A 19,424-nucleotide genomic window follows, 5' to 3' on the forward strand; every position below is an offset into this window, starting at 1 on the left:
GTTGCTGACACCATATCCCTTTCATTCTTGCTTGTTGTAGGAGCGCCAATGATCAAGAGGAGACCAGATGAGTTTTCAAAGCAGTCCTCAAACACCCAGGACACACCTCATCCTTTGCCTCGTGCTTTCTGCAATGTTGCTGCTTACATTCATCTTCCTATTAACCCTTGCCATAATTACCCCTTCCTGATCACCATTCTTCCACCATTCATTACCCACTCAGCTCTTTCTCCAAGGTGCCCATCTCATGGGCAGTGGCTTTGCTCTCTGTTTGGCAAGTTCCCTTCTGAGTTATGTCCAGATGGCTAACATTAGTTTCCCTCTCTCCTACCCCCAGCTTCATGCCCAACAGCCCAGCATTCAGTCCCTAGGTCAGGAAAATCAGAGCACATCCCACCTCTTCCAAAATGAAGTTGCAAGACTCTCTGCCAGAGCAGTCACACTCAGTGAAGGTACTGAAGATATCTGAGTGTGATGTAATTAAAACTAGATGGAAAGACCAGAAATCCCTTAATCCCAGTCAGATATAGTGAAAGAGCTTACTCATGACTGTTTGGACTGATTGAGAATGTGGAGGTAGGAAGAAGAGAAAGAGAAAGATTCTCAGAATTGGACTGCCCCTGAATACAGGATGGAATCATCTAGACTTTTTTTTTCTCCAATTAAATTTGCATTTCATTCTACCACATTGTGATGGCTTCACTCTAGACATTTTCATTTGAGACCCAAGGCTTTTCTTCATGGGTTCTGAACCACAGGTTCCTGGATGGTGAGGTAAGTGACATTTGCCAGCACTGTCTAGGGTGATTTGTAGTGATCTCAGAAGCCCAGTGCTCATGAGCCATATCCACCCTGTTAGGTTGTAAGATTTGTTTGCTAGCAGTTCCCATTGACCCAAATGCCCTTCAGGGATCCCCAGCCAAGCCACAGACGTTAGTCCAGTCTCACAATGTTAATCTCATCCATAAAACAGACCCCAGGATTGACCAAATCAGAATTGGTTGAGGTCATAGTGCTCTCTTTCTCAAAGACAATCACTACAAAAAGTGTGGTTCTTGGAAAACCCACTCTACCTAGAAATCATATCCCACCCCCCATTTTATTTCTGCTTTTAGTGGTAAGCTAGAACTAATGGAAGATGCTGGATTTTCACATGTGAGCTCCAAGTCTCTCTTCTCATGACAAGATTCAGACCCAATTTGTTACTTAACTCATAGCCTTACCAGTAAGTACAAGAAACTGGCCAATTGAACAGATATGTTAGTCCATTCTTCCTCTGTGCCACAGCCCATAGTCATTGGGCTACCAATTAAAGAAATGTGGGGCCCATTTTTTCCTGTTTGCCTGTCAGATATAGTGATCCAAGCAGCTAGTTTCAGGGCATTTTTAATAGTGAAAAGATTAAAAGTTTAGCTAATTCAGACCCCCATGAACTCATGATTGAGCTCTTCCTGCCCACTGAATTCAGGTATGGTAGACTATGTTTACCAACCACAAAATTAAAGCCAAACTCACACAGGCATCTCGAAGCATCCCTCAGGTTTCTTTTTTTCCCTGTAGTCCATGCTTTTCAAACTCTGATCGTTTTCTATTTAGCCTCTGTTAAACTAAAGCATGCTGGCATCCTAAGCCCTACCCCACCCTACCCCTTTAGCTTCAGCCCCCTATCATGTGCTTGCTCTGGCTTTCTTGTCTTTGCTTAGATCCTCGCCATGAAACCTACCCTAGACATTCCTGGGTGACCCTCTGAGTCCCCATTCTCCCTAATGTGCCTTTTATCTGACAAGGCATGGGAAAACCTATCATCTGGTTCTCCGGGGTGTCTAGCAGAGTGGCATAGGGAGGGAGGAGAGCATTTGAAAGAGCTTGCTCCTTGACAATGAAGGTGTGCAAAGAAGAGATACTGTCTTAAGTGTTCTGAAGTTGAACACTGCAATTGCTTGGAGGTAGAGAGTTGAGACTTTTGAATGCTGATGGCAACAAAAAAAAGGGGGGAGTGTGGAATTCTAGTCACTTTCTTCCAGTGTGCAAGTGGTCCTTAAAAATATTACCCTCAAACCTCCAAATATGCTGGCTTCTAAGAAGTATTTTCCAAGACTGAATGTACCTCTTGATCAGGGTAAGTGATGAAAACATGTATTTAACAGGGGAAGGGGATCGTGGAATAGCTTGTATTATGCATGCTGTGGCTCATCTCCCCTGTGGTGCTAATGCCTTAGCTCTTAAAGTTTTCAGAATCAGGAATATGATCAGGGATGCCAGTTTCTAAAAGGGTGAAGGAGGACTTGGATGACTAGCCAACCCAAATGCAGATTTGTTGCTGTTCTCACCTTAAGACAGCTTTCTTGGAAGACTGGACTGGGGAGTTTCTAACTCCTCCCTAGTGCCATCCAAAGGGCTTCCTCAGTGGAGGTGTAAACATGGCTGAGTGTAGCAGCCCGAATGGACATAAAGTTCGCTGTATCTCCTCTCCACACTGGCTGGCTTTGGACAAATCTCTTGAGTTTTGGATGAGGCTGAGCCAGCTGGTGCTTTCCTTGGTAGAATTGGAGGGGGTTTCTTCTCACAAGCAGATGGCCTTTTAGGGGGGTGATTCTACTGGCAAAGGGGCCTCTTAGAAGGAATAAATTAGTTTCATTATTCAGGCCACCGCTGAGAAAGTCCCAGACATCTGCAATTCTACATGATGGTGCCCAGAACTGGAATATAAAAGACCAGATACTGGAATGGAGGCAACATGATTGGAGTGGTATAGGCATGAGTGTTGGAGCCACACAGATGTGAATTTGATTGGATACCAAGTTTTACCAACTTCCAGCTTTAAGACTTTTGGACAAGTCACTTAGCTATCTGGTCGCCATTTCCTTAGGTTTAAAATGGGAAAAATGTTAACTAATATTTCTTGAATGATTTCTGTGCTCAACAACCCAACTGGGTAGGTAACATTATAATGACACCCGGATAGTTGCCTTAAGTATTATATAAGATCCTTTATGTAAAAGTGGCCAGCATGATGTCTGTCACAGAGTTGGTGCTCAAAAACTATTGGTTTCTTTCTCCCCTATCCCGTCCCTTATTTAGGCCCAAATAGGTCTGCTCCCAAATGGAGACACCTTTAGGCAAAGAGGAATCTCTTTCCTGGACTTCCCTGATACATTCCCTTTAGTTGATTTCCTGGGAGCTGCAGTGTTTTCCTTCTCCAAACCTAGTACTTCACCTACTGGCATTTTTCTTGGTGCTTGGAGAGGAGACAAGAGACACAAGCGGGACGTTTCTGGGCTTCAGTGACCCTGAAAGAAAGGAGACTCGGTTCTTTTCAAGGGCTTGGTGACAGCAGCCTACCTCCACAGCCCTCTGGGGGAGCATTAGGGGAAACAAGTCCTCTTCATGCTTGGGATGCCCAGGAATAGGTTGGCAGTGCAGAAGGTGGTTTTCATCTTGGACTGGTTCCATATCAGTCTATTAATTCCCTAGGTGCTGAGCTTGGATGCTCAGACAGGAATTGACCACCATAGCGCTTAGCAAAGAATGGTGGGACAGCTCAGAAAGCCAAGGACACCAGCTCTAGTCCAGGCATGTACCAAAGGACCTGACTGATGAGTGGGCGAAATGGAGACACTGGCTACTGAGGACTAACTTTCTGCAAATGTTTCTGCTGAGCTTGCTAGGCACACCCCCACCTGCAATCTAACCTGTCAGCTTGATTACAGTAGCAAAACAGGGACATGGCAGAAGGGCGCCCTCTTTTGGCAGGGGGAGAAGCAGAGACATTGAGTCTACCAGTCCACTAAAGTTAGATTAGTATAATTTTGGCTGCTACATTGAGCACATTTCTTCTGTTTCCAACTCTACCTCATTTGTTAGAGCTAGATTTCAGGGTTTGCTGAAAGATGTCAGGGAACCCCCAAAGTGACCTCAAATGAATCTGCCTTGATCTCAACATAGCATCTAACCACCATAGAAAGTAGGTCACATTATTTTAAACGGTCTCTTCTCTATATAGTTTATGTAGTCTCTATCAGAACTATATGGTTTCTGTGAATGTGCTCATATGAATTTATGCTTACACATATACCTAGTCTCATCCCTCTAGAAACATACCTACTCTGTGCCTTTAAAAACATCCTCAGCCTGACATTTCAGGATTCCAAGAAGGCGGCCCTGAAATGCAGCTGCCACATGACGGAGAAGCTTTCCTGTCTGTCAGGCCACATCTGATGATACCATGTGATAAGCCATCTTCAGTGCACAAACCAGGGCCGCTTACCTCCCATTGATATTTCTTCTGACTGCATACCTCCCCACTGCAGCCCCATTCTCACATGCATTCATAGACGCATTCATGGAGCTAAAAATAAGCAGTTGCTGATGGGCAGCCAGAGGGTGTCCTCCATGCTGAGAGGCTGTTTAGTAGGCAAAACTTAAGCCACATACAGGAATTGAGGGTACAAGACGGGTTTCAGCTTAAATCAAAATCTCTGAGGCAAGCTACGAAGCCTAAGAAGGGCTGAAGAGGGAGATGAGAGTGTATTAAAGATCACACTGATGAAAGATCAGCCCATGATCACTCCCAGGCCTCAGGCCCCAAATCGTAATGATAAGCTCTGGAAAACTGTTTATTGGCATCAAGGAAAACCATTGTCAGGGAATGTTTGGAATGAGGGTTAATAAAGGAGACAAACCAGGCATCAAGCCAGGTCTCTGCTTTCCAGTACCCGCTGCCCCTCCCCGCCCCCCCGCCCTTTCTGGGCAGAGGGTAGGTAGGTGAGTCGGGTCTAGGATGCTGTGTAGATTTGGGAAGGGTAACCCCTGTGTGTGTGATTTTGTTCAGATCTTTCAATTTGCAGGAATTCTTCCCACTTCATCACTCCACCAATCAATAAACCCTTTGTCATACTGAGGTGTGGCATGTCTTCTGCTGAAACCCTCAGATTCAGATAAAACACACACTGAGGCATGTGAGCGGGCACACACACACACTTTGTCACCTTCACGAAACAAGTTCCATTCAAATTGGTTTAAAAATAGCACTCATCCACTGGGCTCCTTTTTCAGGGATATTATTTTAAGAAGAAGAAAAATAAAAGATCTCTTGGTCTTTGAGAGGGAGAAAGGGTAAACCATCACCTAGTCTTAAAAAGTTCTGGTAATGTCGCTAGAGACTAAGCATTTGCACTCTTTGTTGAATTTTCTCCTCCCTTACCATTCAACAAAAGTTGTTTATTCGCTAATACCCTGCCATCAGGATATTTATAGAGGTGGGTTTCCTTTTTGCGTGGTGAGGAGAGGGAAAAGCTGCAGCAGGGAGCCCTGTCCCTGGCCTCTCGGGTTCCCCCCTCCCCCCCAGCAGTGACTCCTTGGCGGCCGGTGGATTTGTGATTCAGCTTCCCCCTCCCCCCCATTCAGGGGAGCCCCTAAACGCTGCTGGCCATCTACAAAGGACTCTGTGTGTGTGTGTGTGTGTGTGTGTGTGTGTGTGTGTGTGTGTATTAAACTGCAGGCTTATTCGTTCCTGCTCTGGGAGTCTGTCTGTCTATCTCTAACTCGGATTATTGCTCTCTGGGAAGCTGTAGCTGGCTGATTCCGTGGGAGACCAAGCAGGATGCGTGGGCAGAGGAAACAGAAGAGGGAAAAGAAGGGAGGGAGAAGAAGGGAGCAGGGGAGACAACGGGAGCCGTAAAATCTGTTATTTGCGTCACTCGAGGAGCTGGGGCTATCTGCCCGGCAAACACACAGAATTAATCCGAGTCATAGCCATAGCTGTCTTTGCTACAGTGGCCAGTTGCGAAAGGGCAGGGAAAGGACGCTCGCGGGAGTCTGTACTGAGCCGACTTTGCGCTGGGCGGCAGAGGGTTTTTGGGGAGGGGGCTGTCCTGCTGGGCACGCCCTCGGGGCCCCGCACGCTTAGTGCAGACGCGGCTGCAGCCTCCTCTGCAGCTGCCCAGCCCAAGCCTGGGGTGGCGCCTGCCTCAGCTGCCTCGCCTGCTCAGTGGCTGCGCCGAACACAAAGCGCTGTCTCTGAGCAGAAGCCTCTTCTCGGCTGAACCAGACCCACCAAAGAGGAGAATCTGCACGTGACGTCAGTAGCTCATGACTGACGCAGGCTGGCAAAGGAGACTCAAGGCGGCTGCTCCGCGCTGCCTTCATGAGTCTATTTTCTCCAACCCTCTCGTAGTGAATTTACTAGAACGCAAAACACACACACACACACACACACACACACACACACACATATGCAGCTTTCAAAATATACATTTTCAAAGGCGGTGTGTTGCAAACACAGCGCGATTTTGCAAAGCATGGGTGGGAAACGTGGGAAGGGTATGGAAGCTTTTTTTTTTTCTTCCCTCATTTGGGAATCTCCATTGTGGATAGCGTTAGACTCTAGAGCTTTCTTGGGAAGCTCCTCTGGGGAAGGGGCCTAAGGACCCCCGTTCGCCCCCCAGCATGCAGGGAATCTGGTCAATGGAGACAAGCAGCTCTAAAAGAATACAACCACTCCAAAGCCTTCTGCTGGGGAGACTGCGAGGAGCTTGCAACAGGCAGAGGCAGATGGGAGTTAATGGGAGGGTGGGAAAATATAATATTTGGGTATTTTTCTGCTTTAAAAAACGTCACCTGCAGTAATGCAAGTGAGTCTGGTGGTGCAGAAAAAAGTGGGGAGGGGGCGCTTAATGCACATTTAATGTTTTGGATGTAACGTTCCATTGAAATGCCTTTGTGTGTGGAGGTTTTTTCAGTACTTGCTAAAAATAGCATCAGGGTTTGATCGTGTTCCAGAAATAGACCGAGGGCTGTACTGGATAAAAAGCCAGCGCGGGTGGAAGAAAACCTGGACATCACCGCATTGTCCCCCCCCCCAACTATGTCTGGAAATTAATTGTTGGATTTTTCCTCTCCTCTCTTCTCTCTCCCTCTCTCTCTCCACTTTCTCTTCCCTCCTTCTATGTTTCTCTTTCTCTCTCTTAAGGAGTTCCCGTTTGGGTAAGTAATATTATGTCATGTGCATGCCGCAGACTGTGAGTATGAGCTGAGGCTTACTTTGTGCATGCTCTGGGGTTCTTTTTTTGGCTGTCTTTCTACCCCTTTTTGAAGAAGAGGGTGGGACTGAGTGGAAGGTGAGGGGTATAGCTGTGTGTGTGCATAATGAATTTGGGGCTGCATGCAAAGGAACTGAAAGGGGGAATTCTTGCAGAGCTGGGAATCACCCTGACGAATCTCTGAATCAATAGCTGCTGCAACTCTCTCTCTCTTTATGGGTCGGCGCTGTTGAGCCGGGTTCTCTCGACTGCCCCCCTCCCCTCCCCGTTTTCTCTGTCTTAAAGGGTGCCCAGATACCACTTAATGGGCCATCTCTCTGTGAGATTAATGGAGGCGTTGTGATATAGATTAAAATTGCATGGATGGGGCTGGGCGGTAAAGAGGAGGAAAAATCTCCATTCCTTTGACAAACTTCCCTACTCGCTGGGTTCCTGGAGCCGGAGGACTGAGACCCTGGCCCCCGGCGGGCTCAGGGCGCGGTAGCTGTCCATAGAAGGCAGGTGCTGAAAATTCCTTGGTCCTCCGCGAGTTCAGCTCCGAGCGCCAGGGGGCGGGGTTGGCGCCAGCTGCGGATAGCCCCGCCCTGGATGCAGAAGAGGGATACGGAAAGGAGGGGGTTAAGGATGTTCAAAGGGGAGAGTCGTGACTTCGGTGAGAGCTTTGGGGAAAAGGAGGGGTGAGTGGGAAGGAAAGGGAAAAAAATTTAAAGGAGGGGGAGCAAAGTGTTAGATTCGAGGATGAGCCAAGGCCCAGCGCTCCAGGAACCGAAAGCCGGTGGCTTACCGGCTTTCTCCGCAAAGGCCAGTCTCTATCTGGGTCTCCATTCCCGGGCTCCTGCACCTTCCCGCCAGTGGGTTTGAAAGATTTCTCTCCGGTGATGGTGACTCTCAAAATAAGAGGCTATAGGTTGCTTTATTCGGACCCTCGTCGCTTCCCACTTCATGCCCCCAATGCTCCCACATTCTGCAATTCCCGTAAGGTGTGTAAGGATGTGTCTGTGCATTATGGCATTTTTCTTACTATTCCCCCTTCCTTCGCGTCCTAGTCATAGGAGCCCCAAATGAGTTGTGGAATGAATGCATTAAAAGCCAAAGCACAAGAGTTGCTGGTGCGATGCGCAGAGAATCCAGGCTTGGGAACAACGCGCGGCGCCTTAAAGTCAAAAGCCAAAGGGTTTCTGAAAACCGGCTCCGAGGGAAACTGGGGAATGGGGGTTCTTCTCCAAGTTGCTAAATGTTACTTGGGAGACCATCCACTCCCTGGGGTTATGGGCTCGACCCAGAATGAGATTCATTGCAATCGGCTCCAGACACTTTGACCTAACCTGTAGCCAGACAGGTGAGGAGGGAGGAAGGTTATCAGAGGCCACAGGGGGGATGAATATCACGCGCACACAAAGACATTCATACTGATTAACTCCTCCGCGAGGAATAATAAAAATGCATCCTCTAACTGGCCCACAAAGGTGGGCTGTACATGGTAGGGGAAATGAATCTTACAGATCTGCAATAAGCTTGTGTGCATACAGGGATATTTTCTACATAATTAAAAAAATAAACTCGGGATGGTGAGGTAAGTATCTGAGGGGGATAGCCTTCAGGCGAGAGAGAAGGAGAGCCCAGGTGCTCTGTGCTCCCTCTGCCCCATATTAATCGAGCAACAGTCTCTGACTTTAGTGACCTGAACCTCACGCAGGGCACCCAAGGCACAGCCCTGGGGTGGGGGGGATAAAGAGGGTGGGTCGAGTTATTTTTAGTTCAGAAGCAGTCCCTCTCTGAAAGATTCCCTGGCTGAGACTGAGTATTCGTCAACTCATAATAGTAACAAGGACTGTTACTGATGTTGTGGAGAATAACACAAATAACGCTGCAACCCACACTGTGTCTTGACAATTCAGCTCAAACCAAAGCTGCTCGCAGCCTCTCGGCCCACCCTTCGGCCTCCTCGTCATTCACCCGGACCTACTCGTTTCTTTTCCCAAGCCTCGCCCCTCTCAGTCCTGAAAGTTGCGTGGTTGTGTTTACAAATTCTGCCACATTTGCAAAGGAAATAGCTGGGGTAGGGGGAAGCGGCCGGGGCCGGGAGGGGTAGTAGCGTAATAAAACACTTGCAGCACGTGGGGCAGTGGTGGTGGTGGTCCAGGAGTCATGAAGGGGGAGGGGAGATGCCCCGTGTCCTCATTTCCCCCCATCCCTCGTCCCCCATCCCTTGGCACAATGCACAAGTTTACCCCCGAACTGGATCCTATTAAATAATTCAATGGTAGCGGTGTAATTTTGGTTGGAACCAGCACGGATTCCCAAGTCGTGACTGCAAAAAGTGAGTAATGCGCGCTGGCTGCGTCATGGCTCTAGTCACAGTTCATTCCGAACTGAGAAGGAATCGTGACTTTGCCTGGAGACGTCCCCTACATGGGAGACGGAGGAGGGGGGGTGGACAAGCCAGGGGAGACGGGGGTGGGGGGGGGAAGACCTATCCAATGAAAACCGCTGCCAGGGGGGCATTTGAACTCCGCCGCTTTCTGTCTCGCTCTCCCCACTCGTCCCGGTGCACCTCTCTCCCCCCTCCCGGCCGACGCGCTCTCTGGTGCGCTCGCTCGCTCTCCCGCTACCCGACGAGTCCTCAACAAGTTGGAGGAAGGCAGGAACGCAGGGGTTAAGCTCGGAAAGCAGCAATTACCAAGATCGTGACCCTCCCACACAGTACAGTAACTTATATACTTACCTGGAAGAGCCTGCTTTGCCGCTGGGCAAACACCCGTGGGGGGCGGGGAGGGGCGGGAGGGGAGCGGGCCGGTCAGAAAGGGACTCCTTCAAGCTGGCTGCAGTGCGGACGGGACCAGCGCGCTCTCGGAGCCTGCGGACCGAGGTAAGGAGGAAGGGGTTGGTACACTGGTCGGCCGGTGGTCTGTAGGTTCACTGATCCGCTGAGCAGAACTTTTTTTTCCCAGTTGCCCCGCGCCGCAGCGGCGGCGGGCGCAGACTGTGGAGCCCCCTCTGGGGCGGCGGGCGCGCCGACGCTCGGGGTGTGTGTGCGTGCGTCGGTCGGTCGCCTAGCCGAGGGGATGCCGTGGGAGGGTGGGTGGGTCGCAGAGCTGCCGAGGGTGATGGATGGGCGGAGAGGGTGGGTCGACAGGGACTTGGAGACGGTGACTACTTCGTCTAGATACGTTTATTCCCGGCTTGCTGAGCAAGAGTGTGTGTGCGCCCGCGCCCGCCCGCACGTCGATTCCAGGGTGGCAGAGAACAAATATGGCAACTTTCTTGCAATGTTTGCAGCATCCCACCCTGGCTGAGTTTTTCCCCGCTGGGGGACTACTGTTGGGGAGGGAGGTGATCTGAACATTCCTTTGCCCACACCCTTCTTGGATACTGGGTGGTTGGGGGGGGCAGAGCATTTATGGGAAGGGTGGCGCTGCACTGGGAGGAAAGAGGGCAACCCCTCAAAGTTTGGATGGATGGGATGGCAGAGGGGGCCTAGAGGGAGACAGGGGAGAGGGAAGGAGGGAGAACGAAAGAAAGAGATCACCCTCCTCCTTCCACCCTAGTCTCCCTTCCCCTCCCCTCTCTTTCCTCCTGCAGATGCTGGAATCTCCCGTCGTTGCGGGAGCCAGCGATCAGTGAGGGGCTCATCCCTTGTTGTTCCCCTCAACCTTCTGCAGAATGGGGAGAAGGGGGGCTGCAGCAACAAAAGGGCACCTGAGGCGAGTGGGCCATTAGACACCCAATATCTAAACGGGTTTGGGGAAGGGTGCAGAGGGAGGAGCTTCACCATTTCTCTTGAGGATTCAGAACTTTTTTTTTTTTTTTGAGGGGGGAGATTGAGACATTCTCATTTTTCTAGAAATAGGTTGACTAGCGTGGAGTTTGGGTTTATTTTATGTTCATCTTTGCCTGTCGTTTTCCGTCTGAATCTTCTGGCTTGGGTCCCGTTGGGAGAGGTCTGTCTCTCTTGAACCCTCCCTTGCTCAATATCCTGCACCTCTCCCCTCACTTGGGTTGGAATGGGGGTAGGGGTCCTGGCCAGCTTTTTTGCAACAACAAGATTTTAACGTGTTCCAGTCTGGGTTTTGTTGAATAATTAGAAATGGAAATATTTTTTTCCTCCCTCCCCCTTCTGAAAAAAAAAAAAAGGGAAATGTGAGCTCTTTCCTGATTGGTGGGTGACGATTTTAGTCCGCACCAATGAGCTGGCGGCCTCGTCTGTATTTATTTAGTGCTCTGGGGGAGTTTTTCTCTTTACGCAGCGCCTGTAGTCACGGCTGGAACCTCGGTTGGGGGACTAGAAGGGACAAGAGCGGGTTCAGGGGAAATCCGAACTATACCTGTTCAGAGATCCGCGACCTTGCAGCCGGGGCTGGCGGAACCCTGAGAGGGGAACGTGGGTGATAGGCTAGATAGGCGGGGAGGCTCGGGGTGCTGGGTCTACGGAAGAGGGGTGGAGGCTGGGCGCCGGGATCCCTGGTTCCCCTCCGCGCTCCTCTTCTCGCCCTCCACACACCTCGCTCGCGTCTGTGCGGGCTGAGTTGGGGGGTCGCGGACGGTGTGGAGAAACGCAAGGATGGGTCGGGGGGCGCAGGGAGGGGCGGCAGAGGGGCGGGCGGCGCGCGGGGTGGGAAGGCTGAGCTGCGATGGAGCGCGCTGGGGAGACCCAGCGGGCTCGGCTCCGGGGTTCGGAGACATCCTGGGCTGAAGGCGGCGGCGGCGGCGGACTGAAGAAGCCAGCAGATTCTGCCCTTCGCGAATCTTTTTGCGGTCTGGGCTTGCTGTACATAACTCAATAGCCGGAAGCCCTTACCCCAAAAAGCATTCGCGGAGAGCGCGCTCGTCGAGAAGACCGCAGCCAGCAGCGATAGTCGAAGCCCGCACCTTCCCGAAGCGGCTCGGTCCGAGCTTTTCCCAGCCCTTGCCCCGTTTTCCACGGAAGAAACAAACCTTTCCCTCCCGTCCTTCCCGCGCTCCCTGAGGCATTGGTCACCCGCCTGTCCTCCGCGCGGGTCCCCCGCCCCCAACTTTTAAATCGACTTTGTATCACAAGGGGAATTGGAGCGAGCGGTGTGCGTGTGTTTTCGGAGAAGTGGAAAGAAGCTAAAATACAATAAAAGTTTACAGAAGTTATGTCTTACCCCCACACCCCGAATAACCCCATTCACCCACTGAAAAAAAAGGGGGGGGATCCGATCTTAAGGCCAAGTCAGTACCTGGAATATGAATCAGTTTAGGACATGTTCTGGTCATTTTTGACCCTAAGGATCCAACTCTGCAATATAGGGGTGGGGAAGCCCTTGAGGGAGGGGCGGGAGGCCTTCAGCATCCTCTGTCCTGGCGTGGGGGACCCGGAGGTGAGGCGAGCCCGTGTGAACTGGGTAGCTCCGAAAAAGAGGGAAAACACCCAGGCACCGCCCGCTCCCCGGAGTCTCTTCTTCCCCCCGCACCTGCTTCCAACCTAATTTGGGGTGTTTTGCAGCCTCAGGTCTCTCCCATCTCATCTTTTTTCAAAACTAAGTAGCACGGAAGGGGGTAAAACAGGCAAAAGCTGGGGAAACCCCCGCAGAGAAGGAGCTTTTGAGAGATGTGGTTGTACCCGACTGAGCAGCTTAGCTGCAGCAGCAGCCCTGTCTTGGCCCCTCCAGGCACCCCGTCCTGGGGAGGGAGGCAAGGCTGCAGGGTTGAGGATCGTCTGTGGGTCCCCCTCCTCCCCTTGCTGTCGTTACCACTTCGGTTACAAGTGGCACAAATCAGGCCTTCACTATGCTTTGCGCCCGCGTCCTTCGCCAGCTAGAAACTGTGCTAGACGCCCTTAGGGACTGGACCAGAAGGACACACAGACACACACAGGCGCCCACAGGGATGAACACGGATAGAGGATGAGTCTAGGGATGTGAGAGCCTAAGACCCGAGGGCCGCGAAGCTTCCCATTTTCGGGGAGGGCCTTGAATTCCCCCCCCCGCACCCCAACCACCGTTCTTCCAGCAAACTAAATGCCCACCGTCATTCCTCTCTCGGTTAGCCAAGCACCCAGACTCTATCGTCTGCCGAAAAAGGAAAGTGCTACGGAGTCCGAGAGTGCTGGACAGAGTCAATTTTTTATAGCTCAGCCTGCGGGAAGGCACAGAGAAAGCACTGAGGGCGAGGACTCCAACCTCTAAGGCTAAGTCAGAGTCCCTCTCCCCAGATAAAGGAGCTTTTCCCTCCCTGATTGCGTTTTCTGAGAGAGTAAAAGGGTCCCTAAGATCTGCAAAGGAGATGGAGCAAAAGCAAAAACCCTGGGGGGGGTTCCTCCCTGCTTCTCACCTGGGGCCGTCTGTGGAGCGATAGCTCCCGCCGAGGGAGAAGCGTAAGAGCCACGTTAGGTTAAAAATAGCTTCACCCTGTGTCCCTTCGGCTCCTCTTTGGTCTTTTGCTTCTGACGTCCCCCACCTCCCCCCAGCCTGAGAGCCCTCCTCGCCCCAAAAGCCTGAACCTCCACCAGATTTGGGAGAGAGGTGACCTAAGAGAAGTGAACTTGCACAGAAGAGGTTGAGCCACCCGAGCTCAGGCTGTTCGGGGTTACCTCGTCCCCAGTCCCCTCACTTCTCCCACAGAGGCCAGGTTTGGGGCAGGGGCTCCAGAGCCCGGGAGCACCGGCCGAAGCCAGCGTCGTGCGCGCCAGAGCGAGTCCTTGGCTCGCCTCGCCTCAGCCAGACAACTGTTGCTGCCTTTAGGCAGCTGCTGCCTGCTGCAGCCCAGCTGCCCGGCGCCTGCTCGCCGGGCCGGGGCTGCTCACTGTGATCCGGGCCGGGCGTGGGGGGCTTGCGGAGAGGGGCGTCTCCATCCGGGTGGGAGCAGAGGGAAGGACCCCCTCCCCGTTGCCTTCACAATCAGTGAAAATCTGTGGCTTTTTGTGCCTCTTTCCTTCCTCTTCAAAACAGTTGCGTCAGCCCGAGGCCAGTGGGAGCTGATCTCCCCCTTTCTCCCCACTTTGCCTTTGCGGAGGAAGGAGGGCAAGGGGGGGGTAATCTCTTAGAACCTTCAAACTGCTAATGCACACCCCTCTTGAAAAAAGCCACATCACCTAGGAAGCCAGGGGCCTGATGGAAACTTCCAGGCACTTGCATCTGATGTCAACCTCTGGAGTCCTATAGAGAAGGGGGTAGGGGGTGACAGCTGGAGACCCTTCCTCACCCAGTCTGCTTCTCCCTGGGGAGTGGGAAGTGTCCGAGAAACCCCTGGGGAAACTTGGCTCCTCGTGCGCAGTCAACTAGCTTAGTCTTTGACTGTGTTAGAAAATCAAGACGAGAGGCTGTCTCTGGAGTTAAGGAAGGAGTGAAGACACCTCAGAGATTCACCCCCTTCACCCTGGCCATCTGCCCCCTAGTGGCTGGGTCAGGCTAAGGGGTTCTGCCGGCAGCCACCGTCAGGCCCCCTTTTGGTTGCTCTGCACCTGCACTTCTCCCCCTCTGCCTCTCCTCCCAACCCGTGGCTAGAACCTGGTTTTCTCCCTTTGGCCCCTTTGCCCCATCTATCCTCTTTTCAAGACCTGGGGTTGCTTTGAGTCTTTCTGCCTTATCTGCCTTAGGTTGGAAGCAAAGGAAAGGATTGAGATTGAGTCAAAAGTACTGAGCACACTTGCTGCGATCTCAGACCAGACCCTCTTCTTTGTCCCAGAGACTTCCCAGACTGGGGGTAAGGTGAGGGAACTTTGTAGGCTCTCTGAAAAGCTCTCCTGTGGCATCAGCATCCCTGCTTTGTAGCTCTTGGCCCCTGATGTGCCCCTCTGCCCTTTTCCCTTCTTTCAGCCAACCCACTCCTTGATTTCCTATGAAATGTCCCTGCCCCCAGTCTCTCCCATTCTCCTCCTGAGCCAGCAGAGTAACCCTACCCATTTTTTGCCTTTTCAGGTAGTCAGACCTGTCCTGACAGCCGGAGGCCTACGTGAGGGGTGGCCACGGAAGGAGGGGGTCTCAGAGGCCACAGGAACTGAAGAATCTGAACACATGAGCTCCGGAGTCCCAGGTGAGTGCAAAGATACCTCAGCCCATGGCCCCTTGGCCTGGGCACAACCAAGGAGACTCTACACACACTCCGCACTTGGTGATGCAGCACAGGGAAATCAGGGATCTGGTGCTTGGAGACTGTCCTCAATGGCTTAATCTTTGGCAAGGAAAGGCACCCATCATAGAGGTCATTAGGAAAGACACAGTGTTCGCCGAGGCAGGCCCCCTTCCCGTTTTGTCCCCTGGCAGGGCTTGGGCCTGGGTGTGCGGAGGCCCCCAGAACTGAGGGGTGCAGGCCTTCCTCAGTGGGGCACAGGATTCCCTCTCCACCCCCCACTTCCTGGGCTATTTCAGGCCTCTTGGGGGGGCCCCAGGGAAGTGTAGAGTGGAAAGGTTATTTGCTGAGCTCCGTTTCTCTGAGGAAATTGAAATGTTGCGTTATTTCTCCTTGACTAAAGTTCAGCGTAGGACAGGTAGGAAAAGTTTTAGGTTATTGATTTTTTTTTTTAATGTAAGGCATTAAACCCTAAATACATTTACTTTTCCTATTAACCAGCAAAATCCTCCGCTACAGAGCTTTTGTTTAGCTGCTTTTCTGAGCTTCAGAGTCATACTGTGAATTCTTATTGGGGAATTCAGTTCAGAGCTTGGCAGAGAATTTTGAAAGCCCAGGGCCCAGTTAGATTCGGAAGGAGGGGAGAAAACGAGCTACCTGGCTAATCCTTGGATGTTATGTGAGCAAAATGTAGGAAACTGCCAGAAATCTTAGAGGGAAACTTGAGGCTCATGGCAAAACAGAAACACATTTCATAGAAGACCTTCAGATCATTATGCGACAGACCTATTTGCTGTATGAATTAAATGACTGCTACATGAGTTTTTTGAAATGTTTACATTTTGAAAGTGGAACTCAAATAAATTGACTGGAATCCTCCGTAATCCTACCCTGTAAAGTGAGGGCAAAGTCTTCAAATCATTTGCTGACCCTAACTTCCTTTAAATTCCCCTTTTTAATATAAGGATCTGAAGTTTACAGCAGGTGTCTTTGCGCAATAGGGTTGTTGTTCACTCCAAGAGGTTAAAATCTCCCTCTTCCCCCCTTTAACTGATATTTCAGTTGCATTGCAGAGAAATCTAAGAAAATAATACAGGGGTGGGATTTTCTTGCCTGAAGAGTAACCTTTTCTAGTCATGTTTGAAAAAAATCTGTCAATGGATTAAACCTCAAACTTAGATATAATATATAGAGTGCAAAAGTTAGAAAGAGCTATAGAGGATATACAGACCAGTTCCTTCATTTATAAATCAAGAAACAGAGGTTCAGAGAGGTTAAGTGATTTTACCAAGGTCACACAGCTGGGGCTCAAACTCAGATTGTTTATTATCTACTTTGGGTTCTTTCTTTTTACTAAATATCTCCTACCATCGCCAAATAATAAGATAATCAATAAACACAATCTAGGGCATTGTAACGGATCCCCTTCCAAAATGACTTGCATTTAGGATGCCAGGGTTCAAAGAAGAGTTTACTGAAAGTTTCTTCTGCTGGCCATTAGCATTCTGGAGGCATCCCTAGGTTAGGCACGGCTCTCCTCTCTCTCTCTCTCTTCTGACATGGCCTGGACTTCAGAGCCTCCATGTTGGCCTCCGTCTGCCGAGAAAGTCATCAGCACAAGAAATTTGCTGTGTCATAGAATTCAAATTATTGGTCTCTTTCAGAAGCTGTCCCAGCATGAAACAGCTCCATGAGGCCTAGGCCCCTCTCCCTTATTTCTCTTCTCTGAGTGGCATTTGAATCTCGTCCTTCTTGCCTGCTGGGCTTGATTTTGAGCTGTTAGGAGGGTAGTAAGGTCTGATTTGAATTCTCCCAGGATCTCCTAATCACTTAAGTAAGGAAGACCCTCAAAAGGAACTTTCAAACCAACTAGGGGATCCTTTGATCCCTGCTCCTCAGACATCTTTTAGAATGCTGCAGATCATCTTCTTGTCAGACAGCTGCTTGGCCTGGCCAGTTTTAAGCTTAAGATTTCCTGCCAGCCCCCAGATCTAACTCCACTATTTCAGCTTTGCATATTTCCATCAATGACAGCGATTTTGATGCCATAGTAGTGATCATGTCCCCAGCACATAGGAATAATAGCCATGCTGTGAGTGCCATCACAGATACATCATTCTGGTGGCCTTTTGCATAGACTCTCACCACTGTTTGCCCCCCACCCCATCTCCCCTTTTGGGACAGTTTTTAACTAGGAAATGAGACGCATTTCTTTGCTTAAAAAACAATGGTTTGGGAGGAAGAAAAATGAAATGCAGTGAAAGATACAACTAGGTTAAAAAGCAAAACAACAGGACTGTCTAGCAGTAGAAAGAGCTGAAAGAGCTCATTCGGTCTGGTCCTGACTACTTAGGGTTCATGACCTTACAGAAAAACAATTATATCCTTTCTAGGCCTTAATTTCTCCATCTATAAAATTAGGTGCTTTAGAGCTCAGACCCCTCATCCATTCATTTATTCAACAAATATCTACTGAGTTCCTACTATGTATCAGGCCTTTTTCTAGGCATCGGAGATATTTATAAATAAGTTATTCTCTCTCTGATAACCCAATGAAGCTAGGAACTTCTTCCCAGAAAAACAAAACAAGAGTAGAAAAGGAAAACAAAAATAACACAGATATTTTACATATAATCTCAGGGGGTTCGTGACCTCCCTAAGCTCCATGAACCCCAAATTAAAATTTGTTTGTCTAGTTAGTCTCTGAGGCCTACATTTCACCATACGAAGATTTGAGACTTATCCTTTTCCAAACAGACTAGTCCTTTTGCATCACCTTTTCCAAAAAGACTGGTCCCTTTGCATCACCAGAGCCTGATTTTCAGGTGCTTCTTATTTTTTTTTCCTAGTAGCACTCTGTTGCATTCTTGTCATGATTTTTGGCCCCCCTGTGTTGGAAAACAAATATCTGAAACTTATTTAATACTGCAAACGGCTAGATAAATGTTGAATAGAAAAATGAGTGGGGCGCCTGGGTGACTCAGTCGCTAAGCATCTGCCTTTGGCTCAGGTCATGATCCCGGGGTCCTGGGATCGAGCCCTGCGTCAGGCTCCCTGCTCTGCGGGAAGCCTGCTTCTCCCTCTCCCACTCCCCCTACTTGTGTTCCTGCTCTCGCTGTGTCTCTCTCTCTGTCAAATAAATAAATAAAATCTTAAAGAAAAGAAAAGAAAAGAAAAATGAGTAACCAAAAGCCAAGGCAGGCATGGAGCCGAAGGACAGAAGCAGACAAGAAGTTTCATGACCCAACCTAGCCTGGACCTGTAGAATTTCCAAGAGACAATCCATCTTTTAGGCTAAGTCTTCTCGGCAGAGTCTGGCAAGCCGATGGAGGGAAGAGAGGTTTGCGTTGAAGCTGGGCAGTGTAAAGTCTGAATGTCAAAGGTGCATTTCTTCTGGTGCTTTTGACTACCAGGGAACATCACAGCTAGACAGCACAGGGATACCTTGAGAAGGAAAGGAACAGTCTGTTGTAGGTTAGTAGACTGGCTTCCATATCGCACAGCAAGGGCATTTATCACAGGCAGTTCTACTGAGGTCTTGGATGAGGGAGAAATTAGGAGTCTCTAAGGCTGAAAATGGACATGGCGAGGTCAGTGTGCAAAGGTTTCATCCTAGTGCCGTGTTTCAGAGGCTCTCCCTTGCTGTCCTCAGGGCCCTCAGAATTCCTCCTCACCATGAGGAAGGCCTTGGTTTTTTTCATTTAGGGCAAAGGGTGTTTACTGACTGTAGTTCTGATCAGAAGCTGATGCAAACCTTACTTTCAGGGAGACGTAGATGCTCTTACTCAGCATGCCGGAGGCTCAGGGCCAGTGCAAGCCGCTGCCTGGATTCGGGTCTGACCTTGTAAAGACTTTGAGGTAGACTGTGGGAGGACAGGGTGAAGTGTGTGAATTTCTACTTGAGCAAGAGAGCAGCAGGTCGCTACGGCTGAGGCTAATGTATAGAAAAATCCATTTACATGCAAACCAATCCTTTTCAGTTTTTCAATTTCCTCATCTGTAAAATGGGGATAGTAATAGCAACTCTAAAGTTCTGGTGAGGATTAAAAGAGATTATGCATGGAAAGTGCTTCGTACCTGCTCAGTACTCAGTAAATGTTAGCTGTTCTTACTGTTGCTGTTATTGTTTTATTATCATTATTATTAATATTATTATCATAGGTTTTTTTTTCTGTTTGACACGTATAGCAATGGCATATAAGGCTTAGACCCTAGAGTCAGCCGTCATAGAGACAGAGCGATTCCCTGAGTGACAGATAAAAGATAATCTTTTCCGGAAGCATCTGTCCATTTGCCCCACAGCCTGCCAGTGCCCAGGATTACCTGGCTGGGAGCAAATCAGAAGGGCTGATA

At 49.9% G+C, this 19,424-nt stretch overlaps 1 long non-coding RNA gene across 1 annotated transcript in view; it reads left to right on the forward strand.

Moving 5' to 3' along the window:
- The first annotated feature begins 9,543 nt into the window (after window positions 1–9,543).
- Window positions 9,544–19,424, forward strand: part of LOC116638205 — a 77,328-nt gene continuing 67,447 nt past the window's right edge. The window contains exons 1-2 of the long non-coding RNA XR_004300658.1: window positions 9,544–9,909; window positions 14,921–15,035. This is a non-coding gene — a long non-coding RNA (uncharacterized LOC116638205). The remainder of the gene's footprint in view (window positions 9,910–14,920; window positions 15,036–19,424) is intronic.

Source organism: Phoca vitulina, unplaced genomic scaffold, assembly GCF_004348235.1.
Source record: "Phoca vitulina isolate PV1807 unplaced genomic scaffold, GSC_HSeal_1.0 scaffold16, whole genome shotgun sequence".
NCBI classification, from domain to species: Eukaryota; Metazoa; Chordata; class Mammalia; order Carnivora; family Phocidae; genus Phoca; species Phoca vitulina.